Source organism: Silurus meridionalis, chromosome 7 (assembly GCF_014805685.1).
Source record: "Silurus meridionalis isolate SWU-2019-XX chromosome 7, ASM1480568v1, whole genome shotgun sequence".
In the NCBI taxonomy this organism is placed as follows: Eukaryota; Metazoa; Chordata; class Actinopteri; order Siluriformes; family Siluridae; genus Silurus; species Silurus meridionalis.
This window is the reverse complement of record NC_060890.1, coordinates 20288575-20307085: the sequence shown is the minus strand read 5'-3', so window position 1 is coordinate 20307085 and position 18511 is coordinate 20288575. Positions and strand designations below refer to the sequence as shown.

The 18511-nt window shown below is 35.4% G+C and overlaps 1 long non-coding RNA gene across 1 annotated transcript; it reads left to right on the top strand.

Annotated features, from left to right (window-relative positions):
- Positions 1–44: 44 nt before the first annotated feature.
- On the top strand, positions 45–10842 carry LOC124388965. Its single transcript, XR_006926494.1, has 3 exons — positions 45–179; positions 9480–9534; positions 10027–10842. It is a non-coding gene; the product is annotated as an uncharacterized LOC124388965 (long non-coding RNA).
- Positions 10843–18511: the final 7669 nt, after the last annotated feature.

Here is an 18511-nt window from a genome sequence, read left to right as displayed (position 1 = left end):
CAAAACCTTTTGTTTTGCAAATCACCCTGCTGCGTGTGTGTGTGTGTGTGTGTGTGTGTGTGTGTGCGTGTGCGTGTGTGTGTGTGCACATTCAGAACACACACTTCAGACAGCAGTAATCACAAAGTCTCGAGATAAAAGCTGTAGTCTAAAGTTTTATATTCTGGAACCCAAATCTGGTCAGTATTGCATGCACTGTTTTTCATTTTGCTCATGTTCAACAGAATTGTTATAAATGTTTTGAAACATAATGAGCTTAAAGGAAAAGAATAACCCCATTCTGCAATGTGGACATGTACAGTGCCTGTCAAAAGTTTGGAAACATCTAATTTTTAGGTTTTTTAAAACACATGCATTGTCATTTGGTTTCTATGCAACAAACTAGGTAAGAGATAAAAACACAAGTATTGGACAATGTCTGAAAGAAAGTTCTGTGGACAGATGAGTTGAATTTTACAGTTTGGCTCTAACAAAAGAAATGTAAGACAGAGAACATGACGGAAGATTTTAGCAGGCTGCTTCACACCCACAGCCAAACATGGAGGTGGAAGCGTAATGGTTTGTGGTTGTTTTGGAGCAGGGGGGTTTGGAGATGTATTCCAGGTGAAAGGAATCCTGAACCAGCATGGCTACCATTCCATAATCAAAAACATTTTATTTAATATGGAGCGCAGCTTCGATTTTTTTTTTATCTGGAACCAACTTCACCATGCAAATAAGACAATTATACAAATTATACATCCAAAATCTGCAAGCATTTTTAAGAGAGCAAACAGTCTGCTGGAGTGTTATTTATCATGGAATGACCTTCCCAGTCATAACACCTTAATCCCATTAAACTGTTCTGGGATGAACTTGATCACAAGGTCAGGAAAATATCTCCAACTAGAAAAGTACACCTTTGGCTTGACAAGTGGCATGGCAAAGTATTCCAGATATATGCTTGGAGAAATGAACTGTCCGGATGCCAAAAGTGTGTAAAGCTGTTATTCATGGTAAGGGAGGATTTTGCAAAGAAATTAAAGTTTAATATTTATGAATTCCTATATTTGTTTGTTCAAAGTAAATCTTTATACAGTTACATTACCTTTGTTTGTTGCATATAAATGAAAGGAACATGCAGTTAAGGAACCATTGGGTTTTTTCTACTGTTTATTTGGGAAAAGCTCATACATAAACAAAATGAAAATAAAAACATACCCTCCTCAAACTGGTATAATGAGATGCAAATACATCATTGAATTATATTTTTTACGTATTTAACTGAATGACGTCCGAACAGATCTGCCGTAATTACTTGCAATACACTATTTTTATATATATTAAGTTGTTTATTTGAGCAAGTTTGAAAATTCAACAAGAATGCCACACGAACCTGTCTAAATGAGAAGGTTTACAATCAAATGTAAGATTTCTTTAATGTTATCTTACAGTTAGATATATTTAATTGTAGCACTATACCTATAAAGCATCTCACTTCCTTGCTTTAAATAAAATTTACAAATGTTGCAAAACTGGGTATGCTCAAAAAAATTGACCCAGTATTTAGAGCAGGGGTCACCAACATGGTTCAACAGGGGTCACCAGGTAGCCTTTTTTTGGGCCTTTTCTAAAAATAGCTGTTTCCTACATTGTTGATAATTATTAGAAGAAAACATTAACATGATCAGTGTCTTCACATAGATGAATATCATTCTTCATTTCTTTCGGCTTCTCCCATTAGGGGTCGCCACAGCGGATCATCCGCATGTTTGATTTGGCACGTTTTTACGCTGGAGGCCCTTCCTAATGCAACCCTCCCCATTTATCCGGGCTTGAGACCGGCACTAAGGCTTGTGCAACCCTAATGGCTGGGGTTGGTTCCCTGACCAGGGATCGAACCCGGGCCGCAGCGGTGAGAGCGCCGCATCCTAACCACTATACCACCAGGGAACCTACATAGATGAATATCATTCATTATTAATAATAACATATAATAAAAGGTAAATTGAGCAAATTTGTTATTTCAGATCAAACTGAAAACAAGAAGTAGCTCTCAGGTTCAAAAAGGTTGGTGCCCCCTGATTTAGAGAGTTCAATAAGAAAAACAAATACATTTTAATGTCATGTCAGGATTGTGCCAAAACTGACAATAATCTCTATTACCTATCAGCCTTCCATCTCACAAGGCTCTCACATGTCTCTAATCCCCCTCACCTGTGTCTTATTATGTCTTGTTAAGCATGCTGTTTCACTTCTGGTCTCCGTATGGTCAAGCTTTTGCTGGTGTTATGTGTGTGTTCCCCAGCCTTGTCATTATTGCCTGTTTTAGATTTATCTCTTATTTATGTTCATAGTTCTTGTATCTTACTGTTAGCTTACTGTAGCTTTTTGTTTCACTTGCTTAAATAATTCTGCACTGGCATCCCACTCCTTTCATTATATGACATCAGTAGTGAGTTTTTGTTCTAAATTATGAATAGTTTAACATATTTACCATATAGACAACAACATATTCACATGTTTATCATTGTCCATACTTTAATTCCCATGCCTGAGAGCAACATGATAGGATTTAAAGCTCAACTGCAGGCATATTAGGAATGTGGAGATTTATAGAAGCACATCAAAGACATGACATTCAAATGAGCATTTTTGCTATAAAATAATCCCAGGTGAGTTTGATGATACCATGTTCACTGTCTTTCATTAGTTTCTGTACAAACCCTGTTAGAGAATATTGTGTAGCTGGGTATTATTGACAAATTAATGTTTCCTTATGCAATATTGCTGTCTTGTCTGGTGCTGTATAGGTGCATATGAATAGAAATTTTAGGCACAATATGTTCCTGCATTTTACAAATAATCATCTGTGTTTAATAACACAGTTATACAAGGAGAATATCTAGAAAAGCCGATAAACCATTAATCATAGGTGTGTTAGTGATGCAGAAGTTGTTGGTTTTTGTTGGTTTGTTCCCTTCCCTGCACATTTTCTACCCTGAGAATGGGCGTGAAATCAGAAATGCTTTCTGATGAATATTAGTGGGCAAATGCACTTTACAGTAAATGACCCTTCATTATGCCAACTATTGATTTGTCTTCTTTGGCGCAGTAATAGACTGTGGTTGATAATCAGGTTTAAAAGCTGAAGGAACGGTTCAGGAAAATTAAATTTGGATGAAATGTGCTCTCAGATGCAGTCAATCAGCCACAGCTTGGTTTATGTCCAAATTGATTTTTTTTTTTTTTTGTTTTGTTTTGTTCTACGGTCTAATATACTTTAGCAAAAAAGGAAAGGTAACTTGTGACCAGACATTTGCATAATGTAGAGTATAGGAAGCAGCATACCATTAAAATAATAATCATGCTACTTTAGATCATTCCAAATACTGTACCAGGTACCATTTTTTCATACACAGAGAAAGTGCTTTGTGCATCTATTTACAATGGAATCATTGTGCTAGTTGTATAGACTTACACAGACACAATGCAAAATGATAAATGAATTCTTGCATACTACAAAAATGTACGCAGACAAAAGACTCTTGCTCTTTTACAAGTGATAATGGGTAACTGTAAAAAATATTAAACATTGCATAGAGTCTGAAAAAGTGAGATATTGCACTTAAAGTACATGCAATGCAAGGAGCGTCTGATCTCAGTCTGATTTACATTAAATAGCAGAAAATGTAACATTGTGAACCTCAGATTTATGTGATTTGTGATTTTGTTTGTTTTTTGGATTACATTTTTTTTTTGTTTCAACCTTCAGTGCAATGTTTTTATATTATGTGATGCTTTTTTTGTCATCATAAATTTAGCACCACGCACACAATCACATCTATAGATCATTTATTGAAGGCAATCTGCCTGCAAGAACCCATTGGAAAACCATGTGGTAGGACACGGGTAGAACATGCAAAACCTCATATGGATAGTAACTTGTGCTCAGGATTGATTTGGGGACCCTGGAGCCAACGGTGATACTCATTACACAACCATGAACAGCTGCAGTAGTATATGCCTATTTTCTATTTGCCAAACATACAGTGTTTCTGTAACTTATTTCAAATGAGTTCAGAATTCAAAATGACAAATAATATTTACATCAGTGCTATTAATTAGGTATGATCCATATCTCAAAACAATGTCTAATTAGGTTTTTGTGCATCTTCCCCAGTGTCCAGAACAAGTTTTGACAGATATTCTGACACAAACAAGGCTTCCAAGTCCCTATTCCAGATCGTGTTAGGACTACAGGGAAATGTGTCAGTCATATATTCCGCTGTTCACATTTATAGCTTTATAGCTTTAAACACCTCAGTGCTGCAGCTCCATGCTTTTTTATTAGCATTATGTCCAGAGAAGCTATTGGATGACATAGACCCTGTCACATGGAATGCAGCGATGAATGGTTGTCAGATGTGGATTTGCCGTGCTGCATTTGCTGTGCATCGACCCTGCTCACTGCGCCACATGGGTAGTAAAGCAGACAGATGTCTATGATGGCACAGCATATTATTCAGAAGCCATATTGTGCACACACGCTCTCTCAGACACACACACACACACACACACACACGCACACACACACACACACATTCACACATATGACACTTACAGAACATTATTTGAAGCTGCAGCCAACACAAAGAAATATGCAAATAAATAAGTGTTTCTAAACAGGAAAAAAAAATACAAACAAGTAGAAGTGAAGGTGAGAAATATAAACGATTACTTAATGCCATTTCATGCCAGAGAGAGCAGAAGAACATCTGGAGATTGCTTAGAAATGCAGTAGTTTCTCAAATTAAGGATAGTAATTGGAAACAAACTGGAGCTGGATGATGAGCACTTTAATTTATCTGTCTTGGGTTCAAATCATTAAAGAAAAATAATAAAAACTCCTAAATCACATTAATTCATACAGAATTATTAAGAACTACTGGAAACTTCATTTTGACTTTCATCCTGCCCATACTTATACACATTGTACACAATACGCATGTCTTTCAATAAACCCATTCAGTTGTTTTTGTTTTTTTTCTTGATATGGTTTTAAAATTGCACGCACATCCTGAGCAATCATATGCCAAACATATGTGCTTTGATTGAATCAAGAGAGAAATATGTCCAAAAGACATACTGTATACATTATTGTATATCATAAGGTCATATGAATATGTTCATCCGGTGTATATTAGTTCTTTTTATCTTTTATTACACTCTTGTAATAAAGAGTATACTAAGCAGATATTGAAAGATTGAATACAGATGTCACATCTCCATGACAAGACACAGTACAGTTATTAACCTAAACCCAGTACTATCTGTTTAGTACCTGCTTGAGAACCAGTACAAGTAAAAGCACAAGGTGTTGTCTATAGGTTGTGAGGTGGTGACTTTAATTCCCATACAAAAAAAATATAGCATTAACAGTAGACAGAAACCAACCCCAGCCATTAGGGTTGCACAAGCCTCAGTGCCAGTCCCAAACCCTGATAAATGGGGAGGGTTGCGTTAGGAAGGGCATCCAGCATAAAAACATGTGCCAAATCAAACATGCGGATGATCCACTGTGGCGACCCCTAACGGGAGAAGCCGAAAGAAAGTAGACAGTACCAACAGTAGTAACAAAGGAGGTCTGAGTAAACAAAGCGCCATGTGGAACTTTCCAGGTTTTTCACAGTAGGAATTATTTCAGATGCTGCTGACTGTTGCTGTGCCACACAACCAGACACAAAAGCTTTTCAAGTTTATGTTTTCAGCTCGTGTCAAATCTGTGCTCAAATAACGGTCTGCACTTTGTCTCTAACCACATGTCTCTGTGGACACTAATGTATGATGATTTATTTACATGTCACCATTAAAACAATAGGTTTTCATTGGTTTTTGAGACAGTTGAGGAGTCTCAATATCATAAAAGGTTCCTATTTGGGAAAATAATGCTATACTACTAACACTGACATGCTCTGCTGAGAAGGACAAGCAAAGCACTTCTTAGGGTTCCGCATTTCTGTTTTAGGCAGATAGAATAGCAGTTATAATACAACAAACGTCAAATCAACACAAATGCTAATGATACAAACACAAACTAAATGACCTATGGTTCTAAATGATCCAGCTTCGTCTAAACAGCAACCCGACTCCAAAACAAAAACCGAGAAAAACTAACTGCTTTACTTTTGCATGATTTATTGTCTTGTTGCTTGGTAGCAGGCTGTCTGAAGGGCCAGGGCAAATATAAATGGCACTTGGAAGGCATTAACTCACATTTTTTGTACAATAGACGCAGCCTGAAGGGCAAAGCCTTGAGGGCATCCTATTTTCTAGCATAGGGAAACCTGTAGGGAGGCCTATATTGTACTGCATCTCATTTTTTTTTGTTGGAAGGGCACCTGTTCGGATCCTTCATCATCATCATTCCTTGGGAAATACATAGGGGAACTCTATAAGGCTTCATGTATTCTTTAGTGGAATGGAACCCAAGATTGCGCTTCATCATATTTTATTTCCATGTGACACTTAGCCATTAGTGCACTTCATCACATTGTTTCTATTGTAAGCACACCCTAGAGGGCACTTTATCATGTTATATCCATCGTACCAGACATCCTGGAGGGCATCTATCTTGATATATCTATTATAGTGGCACCCTAATGGGCACTTACATGGTGTTTTTTTGCACTGTTTGGGCACTGGGGCCGTCCTTAGTCTGTTATTGGTTTTATCAGTGGTTTGGGAGGTGATAGATGTTTCGGTGGTAGATATTTGGACCAAGCTGAAAATTTCAGCACTGTTAGATATCCTTAAACTAAATCTAAGGACAGAGTGACTGTAACAAAAACAAAATCATTAGACTGGACCAATAATAGATCCTGAAAATAACTAGTCCTAAGCATAAATAGATTGATAAAAGGGGATAAATGCAACCACTAACATTACATTGTTGCATTGAGTGTCAAAGTTAGACTGGCAGAAATGCTTAGACACCAGCAAATGTTAGGTGCAAGGCTTTTTGTAGATAAAAATGTCTGGCACTGACGTATTATAACAAGTGCACAGGTGTTGCTTTTGGTAGTCTAAAAGAAGAGTAAATAGTTCACCATTTGTGCTCAGCTCAAGTGTGACAAAATGTGCCATCTCGTTCCATGAGTACTTTAACAGACTGGTTTGACATCCAAAAGGTTTGTTCAGTCCATAAGAAAAAAATTATTGTTTTCTGCTCTGATTTTACTTTTGCAAGAAATTTCAAACTTATCAACGTTTAAGTGCTTCACAAGGCCCCTTATACAAAACAGTGTCCGAATCTTTTTGATCTAATAAGTGAAATCACCACCCTGGAACACTTCACATATCTTCATCTCACTCCAGAAATGTGTCTCATATAGAAATGCAGCATATATAAAAACACATTCTTGTTTTTAAGGCACTTCAGATGCATAGCCAGTGTCCAGTCTGAAACTCAACGCATTATTGTAAGAATAAGACATGCATTGTGTGTGAATGTTAAGTCTGTTTATGTGCTGAAATTAGTCGGTCCAAAAGTTAGTGGTCCATTCTGTCCTGTGGTTTTTAAAGAAAAAATGCTAAACAATAGAACTTGTTTTTTTCAAACCTCATTTTGCCTATTCAGCATTTGTGACACCACCACTGAAAGTCTTAACATGGAAAACAACAAAAAAAAAAAACATACTTGGGAGAAAAGAAAGTTTGTATTAAAATCCTTCTATCATGCAACAGCCTGCTGAATCTGCGCACTCACCACAAAAACAAAACCTATTTTATCAGCGAAACTTGTTTTGTCAGATGTAGCACTGTTGCATATTTGCGTAAATATAAGTGTCAAAGCTTGTAGTATTAAGCAAAGAACACGGTGACAGATGTTGCCCTGGCTTACTCATCTCTCAGTTCTCATCCACCAGCCCACAGACAATAGCCTCTTTATCCGTGGGTACTTCCGATACCACATTAGGGGGGCATTTCTATTCAGACAGCTCCAATTCTGTCTCGACTGTGAGAGAGCAAGAAAGAAAGTATGTAAGAAAAAGAGAGAGAGAGAGAGAGAGAGAGAGAGAGAGAGAGAGAGAGAGAGAGAGAGAGAGGGCACAGATATGCAACCAGTCCTTGTGTATTAGAGGAAAATTACACTAAATAGACAAAAGTTTGTGGACACTTGGTGATATAAATCTAATGTGCTTTTTAACATCCCAGTCCACATTTAGTCTCAATATAGTGTTATAATAAGCAGATGTTCCTCTAGATGTTGGCGTGTGCTTGTGGAGATATGTACTCATTGTATACCTATCTGAAATGTGTTCAATAGAGTTGAGGTCAGAGCTCTATAGCAGGTTACTTAAGATCTTCCACTGTAATCCATGGTTCAAGCATTTTCAGTCCTATACAGCTGTGTGCACCTTTCCTGAAACAGTTTGGGGAAGAACATAAGAACATATGGCTTGAAAAGACAGATGTCCCAATACTTTTGTCCATGTAGCTTATATACCTTGTCTTAAATATTTAACGTTTTTTTTACACATCGTCAAATAAACATGAATTCACTTTTTGATATAAAAAGGAGAAAAAAACATGATTGTGGAGAAACAGCTCTTCTGCCACAAAAGATCATAAGACTTAAATTAATCAGTGAAACCTTCAGGCATGTTCATCTGTTGCTGTGACATGTGATCATGATTGGAAACGTCTGGAAAAATCACCCTTAAGGGGAATCCCTTCTGCATTCTTACACACTAAGGACATGATTGTTGGCCACAAGACATCAGCAATGTCCTGCAGTCCATTTCAGATTAAAATAAAGCTCTATAATAGGGATAAATAGGAGCTGGGAATGCTTCATGTGCTTTAATCACATTCAGTCCATGCATCCTATTATACAGAAATAAGGTCAATTGGCCGTTTAACATTTAGACGCAATTAAATGTTAAATCATTAAAATATCATGAACAGCCAAGTTAGCAAAAGAAAATACAAAAAGCTCAAAACGATAAATGTCACTGTGCGTATTTTATATAACGACACCAGTCTTTTGCTGAGGTAATTTAACAATATTTTAAACGCAGGAATGTTGCACATTAAAAGTTATGGCAGACTTCATGATGATGCTATACGAGGAACCTTCATAGCCACACTTAAAAAAAAGAAATTGATATATACAGCAGGATGTTAAAAAGCTGTTAGTAAATTAGATACGTTTCATATTTTATGCTAGTAGCATAACTGAGACGTCCAGCTATAGTTTAAAATGTCCTCATTGCAGCACATTGGAGTAAATTTCCTGCAGTAATTGCTGAAAAAAAAATATGTCGTTTAATAATTGCAGAGTATTTTCATTAAGCAAATGCATTGTGTTATTGGAGATGTTGTGCTGGCAGTGTAAGAGGAAGGAGGCTCTTCTGGGAGCTTCACTATCACTATACTGGCACAGACTGGACAGGCAGGAGCAAAACAAGATTATTAACCTCTTTCCCTCTATTCAGAACCGGATCCAAAATGTTCTGCAGGAGAACCAAGCAAGCAATCACAAGCAGCAAGGTACAAGTAATATACCATATATTACAGCTTCAGGTTTGGGGAACTGGGGGAAGCAGACTAGGCGTGATAGTGTTTTGAAATATTTCTCTTACAGTGAAAACTTTGTGTTTCATTGTGTGTTCTTATTTTTTCAGACTTCTAATATTATATAACACATATGCATATTAAGAATTTTATATTTGTAATTTTCATACGGTTTCAGCCAGAAAATTGGCTTATTTAAGAAAGGGTCAAATGTGGTCATGTAGTATAAATGTTCCAAAAATCTAAATCAAAATCTCAAAAGGGCATAACCAAATGTCAAATAAATCTGTAACAACAAAGCTAGTATAATATAATATAATATAATATAATATAATATAATATAATATAATATAATATAATATAATATAATATAATATAATGCTTTATAATTGGTATTTATTATTATTATTATTATTTGTGTGTGTGTGTGTGTGTGTGTGTGTGTGTGTGTGTGTGTGTGTGTGACAGGACCATCGACCATGTGTGTGTGACAGGACCATCGGCCATGTGTGTGTGACAGGACCATCGGCCATTTGTCCCCAGTGAACACTGGCTCATACACACACAGCACAATGAAGCTGTTCAACAGAGAAAATTGTGGCCTGCCAGAAAAAGTGCCCAGCCATCACGCACACACGCACGCACACACACACACACACACACACACACACACACACACACACACACACACACACACACACACACACACTCACGCTTGTTACGGGCTGGTCAATAGTGACACCTAGTGGATATTTTGTGTAATTTCAGTCTTGCAGCACTTAATATTTAAGAATTACTGATACACTTTGAGTTGTGTATAAGTATGTAATATGGCTGAGCCTTTCAGTTTTCAATTTGTTGTAATTGTCTGTAGAAGACAAAATATGATCAGAAGGTCATGAGTTAAAATCCCTGCACCAGTGATGCTGGACCCTTAAACAAGCCCCTTTGAGCCTCAACTGCTCACTTGTATAAATAAGATTATCATAGGATGCTCTGGATAAGGCTAAATGCTGAAGATGTAAATGTATTTATGTATAATCAGTTCTTTGTAAATAAATTAGTTGCTATACTAATCCATAAACTTATCTTACCCCACTGCATTCTTGGTTCTGATAAATCATTAGATGTTTATAAATCCATATGAGTGTTTCAGTGTGGAATAGTTTACTATAAGAGTATTCCTACAAATGTACAGCTTCATATGTTTTTTATGTTGTTGTTAAATATTTCATTCAAATGTGTGTAACTACAACTAACCAAAGTCTGTATTGCTTAACCTAATTTGCCCAAAAGAAGGTGAGTTGAACTGCAAAAGCTCATACTTGTCTTGTATCTATATTTTTTAATTCTTGGTAAAAAAATTGTGGAGACGCCACTAATGTAATATCATTTAATTTACTATATATATATATATATATATATATATATATATATATATATATATATATATATAAAGTCTTGTCTGTGAGGAAAAGGCTTTTCTGTGTATAACCCTTAATGTGCTTCAGGTCAGAACATAGAGTAACTATTTTAGTATATCTTTTCAACAATACTATAGAAATTAAACTTGGTTATATTTTAAAGTAGTCAATGTGCAGCTTGTATATCAGTACCAGTTTACTGTCCTCTGAACAAAAACTCTGAACATACAGCTATTATTGCAGTCCCCAAACTTTTTTGCGCCACGGACCGGATTAATGTCAGACAATGCATCAAGAGTGAGTCATAGACAGATGTGGCGGAGAGAATCCGGTAATTTTCCAAAATAATCATTCAGAATCAGATAATAAATAATATGGAAATAATGTAAGTTATATGAGGACACACTAAGAGACAACAGCTGTATGTTGTGTAACCGTTCATGTTTTTGTCTGCTTGACAGGACAATACAAATGTGCATGTCTTGTATTAGAGCAGTTAAAATTTGGTGCTTTGAGTACAATTCTCTCATACTGACTACTGGATGTTCAACATGGCACATCATGGCAAAGACTCTCTGAGAATTTAAGAATTATAACTGTTGCTCTCCACAAAGATGCCCGAGGCTATAAGAAGATCAGTTACACCCTGAACCTGAGTTACAGTACAGTGGCCAGGGTCATACAGAGGTTTTCTAAGACGGGTTCCACTCGGAACAGACCTCCCAAGGGTCCATCCAAGAAGTTGATGGACCCTTGGGAGAGTCCATCAAAGAAGGTGAGTTCATGTGCTGTATGTCAGGTGCAGAAGCTGCTTTAAAAAACAGAAGCATTAATGCTCGTAGAATTGCCTTTGAGATTATAGAATGGAAAGTCTGCTTGTCAGTGCTCAGACCACATGCCACACGCTGCAGCAAGTCGGTTTGCATGGACGTCGTCCCAGTAGGAAGCCTCCTCTGCAGCTGGCTCACAAGAAAGCTCACAAAAGGTTTGCTGAACACAACCTGTCCAAAAGTATAGATTACTGGAACCATGTCCTCTGGTCTGATGAGACTAAGATAAACTTGTTTCACATAGATGTCATTCAGCACGTGTGGCGACGCCCTGGTGATTTCTATTACTACACACCTCAACAATGTAACTGCAATGAATTTACATTTGGTGCTACGCAGATGAGGATGGGTTCCCTTTTGAGTCTGGTTCCTCTTAAGGTTACTTCCCCATACCGTCCCAGGAAGTTTTTCTTCCCCTCGTCACCATTAGCTTGCTTATCAGGGATAAACAATTAGAAGGAACTAACTTTTAGGCAATAAACTTACACATTCTGTTTAAAGCTGCTTTGAGACTATGTCAATTTTAATAAGTGCTAAACAAATAAAATTGAAATAAATTTAACTTGTAAGGAGGAGCAAGAAAAGTTTGTCTTGAATACAGCCAAGTATGGTGGTGCTAGCATCATGGTCTGGGGCTGCATGAGTGCTGCTGGTACTGGGGAGCTGTGGTTCATTAAGGGAAGCATGGACTCCAACATTTACTGTGACATTCTGAAGCAGAACCCGATGCCTTTCCTGGTCCAAACATCGGATTTCAAAATAATAATGACCGCAAACACACCACAAAGATGACAACTGCCTTCCTGAGAAAGCTGAAGGATGGGTTAGGGTGATGGAGTGGCCAAGTATGTCTCCAGACCTGAACCCAATTGAGCGCCTGTGGGGCATCCTGAAGTGGAAGATGGAGAAACCCCATGTGTCTAACATCCAGCAGCTCAGTGATGTCATTATGAAGGAGTGAAAGAGGATTCCAGCAGCAACCTGTGCAGTTCTGGTGAATTTCATGCCCAGGAGTATTAAGACAGTGATAAATAACAATGGTGCTCACACAAAATATTTACACTTTGGACACAGTTTTGACATGTTCACTTAGGGTGTACTCACATTTGTTGGCAGTTATTTTGACAATAATGGCTGTATGTTGTTATTTTTTAGTAAATCTCTACTGCAATACAAGATGCACATTGACTACTCTAAAATATATCAATTTTTATTTCTATAATAATATTATAATAATTTATTATAATAATTCTATAGATTATAAATAAAATTAAATAAAATATTATTATAATAATTATATAATTCTAATAATAATTATAATATTCTATAATAATTTCTATTGAGGAGATTTACTGAGATGGCTGAAATGTGAGGGGTGTACTCACTTTTGTGAGATACTGTATCTCAGTCCTATTTGAATACTGGGAAAAAAACAGAAATGTTAAGTGATTATTGACCATCAATAAGAAAACAGAACAGAAGGCAGACATCGTTCTGTATATTTAAGCACTAAAATAATAGTCAATAAATGAATAGTCAATAAAATAAATACTGCAAATAAAAACTAATGAAAAGTTTATTAATTATAATAGTACAATAAAATTGAAAATTGAGCTACTGCTGGCCAAAGCAGATGCAACCTGAAAGATGGTGTCGAAGCATCTGTTGATGATCTATAGGATGGCAGTGAAGGTGAAGAAGAAGAAGAAGAAGAGGAGGAGAGCGAGGACTGCGGACAAAGTGAGAGAGTCCAGAATTAGATAGTTTGGACATGTGCAGTGGAGGGACATGGGGTATATATAAAGGAGAATGCTTAGTATGGATCCACCAGGCAGGAGGAAAAGAGGAAGGTTTATGGATGTGGTGAGGGAAGACATGCAGGTAGGTTTGAAAGAAGCAGATGTAGAGGAGAGGATAGTGTGGAGACAGATAATCCACTGTGGTGACCCCTAACCAAAAGAAGAAGAAGATTATGATTCAGGGAGGTGGATTGCAAGTTTAGATGTTAATGATATATTCATATGTTCATATGCATCCTGTTTTGCAGCCTATTATTCTTTTGAAGATGATTCCCATGATGCATTGTGCTAATGTGCTATTTATAATAAATATTACATTCTAAAAGTACCAGACGTGAAAGATGGCACAGCCTTGTGATCAAAATTATGTTTTAAAACTATATTTTTTCAATGTTGCCCAAATTTAGTGTCTTAACAACCTACCATGACTGGGTCCATTGTCAAGCTCTTGTGGTTTTATGTACAATAATCACAAAATAACCTGCAGTTATTACCTTTTTCCTATGGGGTGTTGAAGTAAAAACGATTTTGGGTATAACTTCCACTGGAAGTCATAACAGCTTTAAATGATTTGTGATACCAGCAATATGTTTTGTTTATGTGTGCTTTGTTTCTCAGGCGGGAATATGTTCAAATTGCATTAAAAGGCTTACAACATGTGCTTACTCTTTATTACTTTTCTCCCTAGGATTATAGCTTGTAGATTTAAAATACTAGCTAGCGCTCGGATCTGGCTTCTACTACTAGCCCAATACTAATGGCGGTAATGATATAATACAATAGAATGAGTAGCGACACTGCAGCGAATAATTGTTTATCTTGTAATGGAAGATCCACCCATAGTTTGCACAAAGCGTAATAGGGCGTAGGAAAAAGGTGGATATATATGCATACAGAGTGAGACATACATCCATGGAAAAGTTTACAATCTTTTTTGAGTCGCCCGCATCACAGATCATTTTCTCTAACATGGAAAAAACACCAGCTGTGTTTATGCTAGTGTTACTATCACATCTGCAGCTGCAGTCAAAAAAACAATTCTCCTTTCACTGCAGCCACAGCTGCATCACCCGTATGTAATGAAGTTTGCAGTGCAGCAGTGATAATTACACTAGCTATAGTTTAAAGTGTATAGTGTATATCTAGTGTGTAACTATACTGTGGTTCTTTATAATTCTGACGGTTTCTATAGTCATGGCGTCATAATGATGGAATTAAAAGGTGGATTGATTCAGGTAGGACTTTAAACTTAAAGTATGAATATAATGGTAAATGTAATTACCATACACTGAAACCAGTTCATTTCTTTTTCTTCCTCTTCTCCTGTTTCCTCTTCTGCTCCTTCTTATTCTTCTTATCTTCTTATTCTTCTTATTTTCCTTATTCTTCTTATTCTTCTTTTCTTCTTATTCTTCTTCTTATTCTTCTTTTCTTCTTATTCTTCTTCTTATTCTTCTCTTATTCCTCCTTCCTCTTCTTATTCTTCTTTTCTTCTTATTCTTCAATCCTTCTTATTCTTCTTTTCTTCTTATTCTTCAATCCTTCTTATTCTTCTTATTTTTATCCTTCTTATTCTTCTTTTTTCCTTCTTCTTATTATTCTTTTCTTCTCTTTTCCTCCTTCTTCTTCTTATTCTTCTTTTCTTCTTATTCTTCAATCCTTCTTATTCTTCTTATTTTTATTCTTCTTCTTATTCTTCTTCTTTTCTTTTTCCTTATATTCTTCTTTCCTTCTTTTCTTCTTATCCTTCTTATTTTCTTTTCTTCCTCGTATTCTTCTTATTCTTCTTTTCCTCTATTTCTTCTTATTCTTTTATTTCTTCCTATTTGTCTTTTCCTCTATTTCTTCTTCTTCTTCTTCTTCTTCTTCTTCTTCTTCTTCTATTTCTACTTATTATTGTTCTTTCTTCTCCTCCCATTAGGGGTCGCCACAGCTGCTGATAAGTCTCCAACTAAAACCAGTTAACTCACAGGTGAAATATCAGTAAAAGAAAAACAATATTAATTACAGAGTAAAGCAAATACATTTGATAAATAGTTTATTGTTATTGTATAAATGTTTAATGTTCTGCATCAGGACATTTTAGGAATATTTCAGGAATATTTTCGACAAATATACAGTACAGACCAAAAGTTTTCTTTATTTTCATGACTATGAAAATTGTAGAGTAACACTGAAGGCATCAAAACTATGAATTAACACGTGGAATTATATACATAACTAAAAAGTGAACTGAAAATATGTCATATTCTAGGTTCTTCAAAGTAGCCACCTTTTGCTTAGATTACTGCTTTGCACACTTTTGGCATTCTCTTGATGCCTACTTTGAAGGAAAGCTTTAAAGAAAACTCTTTGAATGAGAAGGTGTGTCCAAACTTTTGGTCTGTACTGTATATATATATATATATATATATATATATATATATATATATATATATATATATATATATATATATATATAAACTTTTGGTCTGTACTGTATATATAATATATATAAACTTTTGGTCTGTACTGTATATATAATATATATAAACTTTTGGTCTGTACTGTATATATAATATATATAAACTTTTGGTCTGTACTGTATATATAATATATATACAGTACAGACCAAAAGTTTGGACACACAAGGTGTATTATTATTATGTATATTAAACAATTGGTAAACAAATTCAACTAAATAGAAGAGCTATCTACAAAACATCTCCACTTACTTCAAATCTTAATAGTTATTCTTTTTGCATACACACATCTATTATTTTAGTACACACACACACACACACCCACACCCACACACACACACACACACACAGCACGGGGTCACTGAAATCAAAATGCCAAAGATTTTAGGAAACCTCTATTGTGCTTCTTCTTTTTCTTGGTTTTCCTACTCTGTAGTGTTTGTGCTGGAACACCATTGAGCTGCTCTATACAGCAAGTAATCAAGCTTGTAGGACAAAGGGCCTTTCTCCCATTATTGCACATTAATATGGATTATGACCCACTAGTGTGTTTATGGAACACCAGTAAGGCCAAGCACACAGCTTTCTCAAACAATTCAAAACAAAGAAGGCTGCATATTTTATAGCAATGTTCATACTGCACTGTATCTATCCTCATCACCACTCATCTTCATCTTCTCAACACTTGCATTCTGAGTGCTAAATATATCACAGGCTGGTTAATATTTAAAGAAAATGCTCTAAATGACTAATCCATTTCTCAAAGACGGCTTCAAATTCAGTTCCTACACCTGGATGTAAAAAGGGAATAATATATACAGATGGATTTTAATTATTTGCCATACATTAACAATAACTAAATATATATTATTGTGTTATTGTTATCTTGTGCATATGAGCTTCATCCATAAGACTAAAAATAATATTTCTTGGTGTGATTGTGTTTGTATGTGTGTGCATCATAAATACACAATATGGAAAAATGTATTGAAACACTTGACTTTTCTAGCATTTGTGGTTCTTTCTCAAACTGTTGCACACAGTTGGAGGTACACAAATGTATGTGATGTTTTTAGATGCGGTGGACTAACCTCAGATTTTTCCATTCCCAACCTCTCCTTTACCTCCATACATGTTATACATATACTTTTAGTAAGATTTTAGGATAAAAAGTTGCTGGATCTTTCATTTTTTAAGCGTTAGAAGATTACACAGGAGAATACCAAAAGAATCAATGAAAAATAGTTCATTTTTAATTCATTTTTATTTGTATAGAACTTTTAACATTGGAAATGGTTTCAAAACAGCTTTACAGAGATAAAAAGTTTATAATGTTGTATAAAAGATTATATAAGTTTAGTGCCTATAAGTTTATTTACTATTCATTATTTTTAATTATGGTTGTCAAAATTAACGCATTAAAAACGCGTTAAGACAAATTCCTTTTAACGACACTAATTTCATTAATGCGCGATTAATGCAGCGTGCATTTCAGTGACCATTTTTATTATGAATATAAATAAATAAATAAATAAATAGAAAAGAGGCGAAATTAAAAGCTTCAACGCAACACGTTTATTCACGACAGAAAAATAATTTTTAATCACTAAACATTTGTTTTACTGATGCGCGAAATTTTTAATCAGCACCATAATCCGCCATAATGCACACAATTAACCCTCTGGGGGGCGACAAACTTGCTGCCGTGTTTTGTGCTATTTTTTCCTAATAGTGCCGAAACGACCTCAAATTACTCTGTCTTTTTTGATCATACAGATAAGAGCAATACATCATTCAAATCTGTAAAGGGTCTACTTTTATTTGTATACACTCATAGTAACAACAAAACACTGTGCTTTTGTAAAATAAAGAAAACAGGCAGGTTGTGCCCTCTGCTATCTGTCATCTCTCTTCACAGACATAAATAAAACCACCTGAATCTCAGTGAATATTTTGCTTAACAGACACATATATATATATATATATATATATATATATATATATATATATATATATATATATATATATATATATATATAAATGTCTATTTTCTCAATTATTCTCTGATTATGTAATCTGTATGAAAGGTAGAAGAGGTACAGTTTCTCCGGTATTACCTCATTGGAAACATAGCAAAAGTTCCATTTGGTGTCCTGATGATTTACATCATTGAAAAGACCAAAATTACTTAAAAACATTTTCAAGAATATTTGTTCTTCATGCTCTATGTTGAATATGGTTTCACTAATAATAAACATATATTTGCATAAAGCTTCCATATTTGTCTTGCCCATTTGAATTATATTATGAAAAACTTAAAATATTAATTTAAGGTACATTTAAAACAGATACAAATGTGCGATTAAGTCGCGATTAATCGCAAGTTAACTAATGACGATCATGCGATTAATCATGATTAAATATTTTAATCGATTGAC